Below are 4,971 nucleotides of genomic sequence, written 5' to 3'. Positions count from 1 at the left end.
GGAAAGAATGTGTACTTTCCACTTGTTTATAGCTGGGAAAAAATTTAACAATTGCATTGTTGTAGCATGCCAGGGCTTATTAGTGTGTCACTTACTATCAGTAATAGGAGTCACAATACCAGCCAACCAGCAAGTAATCCACTGGAACTCATTTTACAGGTTCACTCTTTACAATCACTCTTGGCACCCACTGACTTAGGTCAGAGTCCTTAGAAATATCTAAGATGGGAATTTGCATGCAAGAGCCATACTAGGGAGGATATATTGGGACACCACCTGAAAGGAGGTGATGGGAGCATGACTGGATAAGCTGAATGTGATGCAGATGTAAATAGGTCTCAGCCAGTCCCACACTCATCTATGGATTGGGTTGGAATTACCCTAGCTTAAAGTAATGGTTTCAGGGCTTCCAGACTGCATGCACCAATGCAAAGTGACTTCAGTAACATGTATGACCTAGGGAAGGGCAGCTTCCTTAGGCTGAAGGTAATTTCCAAAGTGAACCAATCATGAACAACCTGCAGCCAATATTCATAACTACTGGAGGAATGAATGTCTCCATTCTGAAAATGTGATCTGAGCTCCTATGTAAAGAAAGTAATGCACATATTCTTTGGAGAATCTGTTTTCAACACAGAACTTTAGGTTGCAAATGACTCTGTCAAAGAGGGCTTATGATGATTGTGGCAGGGTGAAAGTATGTAGCAAACAGAGTACAGAGAGCATGTATATCTAAATTAAAGAGAGAGGAGGGTACCCACAGCTGTTCCCAATAAAAGTAATATAATCAACTAAGATTTTGAAGTTTGTCATAAAATGCAAAACTTCTATACTTAAAATGATATTAGTTTGAACAAATGTAAATGTAAGAATCAAAAGTTTTCTTCAAGTAGCCTTCAAGTAAGGCTCCTACATGCCAGCATAGAACAGAATGGGAATCAAAAGAGAAATGGGGACTTCCCTGGGCTCAGTAGTAAAGAATCCACTGCCAATGCAGAAGACACTGGTTTGATCACTGGGTTGGGAAGATCCCATATGCCAAGGAGCAACTAAGCCCATGCACCACAACTACTGAGGCTGTGCTCTAGAGCCTGGGAACCACAACTACTGAGTTCACATGCTCCACAGAAAGAGAAGCCATGGCAATGAGAAGCCCGCACACTGCAAGGAAGAGTAGCCCCAGCTCATCACAACTAGAGAAAAGCCCATGCAGCAACGAAGACCCAGCACAGTCACCAGTCAAAATCAATCAATAAATAAAATTCTACAAAAAATATGAGAAATAATACAATAGGCATTTTCAGAGAGAAAAGGCAACCTAACCAAAGCTTTACAGAAACAAACCCTTATATTTTCTCCCCAATTAGAGCTCTCATCACATACTTTGTGGAACAGAAATCACAATCTTGCTGAAGGGTGTACCAAAGGGATATAGTTGCCATGCTCTCTGGGCAAATGTAATTATCAATTTATACCCCATACTGAATAATCAAGTTAACGAATGCCTGTGGGATGCTTATACTTCTCAACTTAGGCTAGACCAACTCTGCCAAATTGTGGCAGTTAGTTTTCTGTGATCCACAACAGACAAAATCAGGTAGACTCCAATCCAGCTATAGTTTTCTAAGTCTTAGCCTTGACTTTGTCTAGACTGGCTGCTTGTAAAAACCATTGCTGCAGTAATAAGGATTTTGATAATATTTAACAGTTAAAGAGATGAAACAGCAATTTGGAATGAAATTGTTTTAAAATAAACTACACTGAAAGACTCAGAAATACTTTAGTAACATACAAGCTGATAAAAGAGTTTTATTGGCAGGAATTTGGAGAGAGAAAACATTAGAATCTTTCTCTAGGTTAGAAACAACACAAGGCTAGGATTTTATTGCATCATGATCACTTCAGTTGTTGCATTAATTAGTGAGTTTGACAATCATTGATATTTGTTCAGTGAAGTTAACACATGCCTCAGCAATACTTCAAAGAAATTGTCTCATGGTTCTCGAAAGCCTTGTGTCTCTAATTTTCTTAATTCTAAAACATGTTCTGCTTTGGCATTTGGCTTTAGGCTTGTCATACCCATCCTTTCCTTGTTTGTGACCTATCTTATACAGCTCTGTCCATTTAATGTCATTTCCTACCACCTATGGCCTCAGACAGGTCTTCCTTCAATGTTCTCTTTCTGTCCTAAGTTCAGCTCAGGCTTTTTATCATACAACATTGACCTTCAAATCCATGCAGTGGAGCCCTTTTTCTTCTCTATTGATTGAAAGCAGAAGAAAAAAAAATTTTTTTCCACCCTGTCATCTCGTTGCTATCCTTAATGGATTTCCATTGCTTATAACTTTGGCTGTCTAAATTTAAAGCCATGCTCTCAACTCTGGAATTCAAAAAGTCTAAGTGAATGCCCAGTGTCATTTAATTAATACAGAGAGTTTATGAAGAAACATCAACTTCCGATAATATCAACATGTAACAATTTCATTTATGCAAACATTGCTATGCAGTGTCTCAATATTTTGAAATTTTCAGTAAATTTATAGCCATTTCTCAGTAACTGGAAGAGTTTTATTTCCATATTTAATATGCTGTTCCATTATTTTGAAAAAAATTTACATTAAACTAGCTTCAAACTTTTATCCTCTCTCCCACCATTCCAGGTAAAATCTCTTTCAGCTTTAATGTTTTGAAGGAGGAGCAGAGAGAGGGAGGATCTGAGAGTATCACTATTTACACACTCCCTTCCTTTTCTTGTGCTAGTTATTCTGGTTGGAAATTAGAGTAAAGGGGGAATATGAGTCTTCCTTGACTTAACTGGGAGTAGTGGCAATCTGGTTGAGTTGATTATTGCTGTTTCCCTGAATACTTGAAACTGGCTACTCTTACTTTCTATGTCATAATTACCTAAATGCTGACTTTCTTAGGAACTACACTTACTGGGTATTAAAAATCTCTTCTAAAGTGGTGTTCAATGGCCCAGTTTCTTAAAGTCAGAGATAAGGATCTGTTTAGCCCTGTTCCAAGGCTATCCACCACCCCCCACCATCAGCATCAGTCTATCCCCAAGCCTTTTCCTAATGGATTCCCTTCTTTCTCTTAAGCAGACATTGCCAAACAGCGAGGGAGAGAGGGTCTACTCAGCTGCCTCTTTCTTAGCTCTGCCATCTCTCTCGAAGTCTCTATGCCTGCATAGTATAGGAGCAGAAAGACAAGTGCAGGGCCTAAGAAGACAGCCACTGGAGAACAAAATTCTCTCTCCCTTTCCTATTGGAGCCCATTCTTAAAAAGCTTTTCTCTTGGCTTTGGAAAGGAAAGCGCTCTTCTCCAGTAACATTTATGGCATTCCCACAGTCCCTCATTGCAGGCTCATCTTATTCTCAGTTCTTTATTATACTGCCTCCTCTGTGTTGGTCACACTTTTGGGGAGATCGGAAAATGCCTACTCAGCCTTATTTCTTAGGCCAGTACAAATTAGGTCAGATAAAATTGGGCACAAGTGGCAAGTATACAATACTCCTAAGAGCATTAATAAAGTGTAAACTCTCTGACATGGCACTAACTGAAAACTTCACATCCAGCTCTTTCTAAATTTTTCACAGATGGAGATGAAGGGCTCTGGGGATTCCTGCTTAGGTCCGCACATCAAGACTGGGTTTACACCACTTTTAGTTGTTTAGGTGCCACCTCTGCTGCAAGTCTTTTCTACCATATACACCGGCATGACAGTTGCGGCTCTGGTCCAACATCTAGGCGCTCTTTCTGCCACTGCGGATGTGAATACTTAGCATTCTCCTTGAGAGCATCACTGCCAAAGTAACTTTCTGTGTTTGGTCTTAAAAAGAGTAGTGCTTTGTGCCCTTTATCTCATTTAGAAGCCTTAGCTATACAGCATTTCAACTGCTATAGAGTAAAGGCCTCCTGTCTTCCAAATTTCTTTGTCCTGATCCAAAGGTGCTGGTGTTGGAGAAAGAATAGCATCTGTGTAGCAGAGATACTGAAATTGTCTTCATACCCACCACCGGTTAGACCCTCTTTCCCTTTCTAGCACACTGTCTGGAGCACTGTGAGCAACTTGATTATAAAGCAGGTTCGGTGTGTTAGTTCTGGTGACTTAGTAATAGGAGATCTACTTAGTTGCCATGAATCATCCTAAAAATGATCCCCAGTGATTCTGTCCCACAAACCATACAGGCACTTTAGATTTTGCAACCTGTGAGATTTTAGGTTTTCACTCATAAATCTGTGTCTCACATATTTTCACTTTCCTTAAAGTAAAAACACATGTGCACTTATATACACAACATAAAAAATTCCAAAAGCCAAGAGCATATTCAGTGAGGAAAAAGTCTAAACATAAAAGTGATATAAAGCACTGAGAAAGAACAACTAGGCCAGCCCAGCATATTTCAAACATACTTTTTCCCTATAAGGCATGCTGTCGAAATAATTCCCTACTGATGCTACAACTAAAAATCTTTCTTTTTATTGTTTTTCACATTTTAGAAAAAGCTAAAAGCCAATTGGTTCTGATCATGTATAAAGATAATCTTGTCCAATTAACACAAAGCTGTTCTAATTGATTACTTTCTAATTAATTACTGTTAATGGGAAATTATTCTATCAAATGAGTTAACATCAGAGAAAATGTTTTGCAATAATTTGGTATTATAAAAAGTATTCTTTCAAAGGCATTTTTTAAGATACATTTCCCTACATGTGCATATATTGTTGATGTATTATAGAATACAATTTCTGTACTTAGTTTATTTGCATAATTTACTGAGTGTGACTATCATGTAAACAATCTGAGACTATCATGTCTGATTAGAATGAAAGAAAATGCAGACCAGTTTTGTGAATAAAAACAACTACTGAGAAATAATTAGGCAATGATGAGGGAAAGTGCCTTCCCAGGTGGTGCTAGTGGTAAAGAATACACCTACCAATGCAGAAGATGTAAAAGAGATGAAT

The sequence above is a fragment of the Bubalus bubalis genome, chromosome 2 (genome assembly GCF_019923935.1).
Source record: "Bubalus bubalis isolate 160015118507 breed Murrah chromosome 2, NDDB_SH_1, whole genome shotgun sequence".
NCBI lineage: Eukaryota > Metazoa > Chordata > Mammalia > Artiodactyla > Bovidae > Bubalus > Bubalus bubalis.
Note: the sequence above shows the minus strand (reverse complement) of the source record.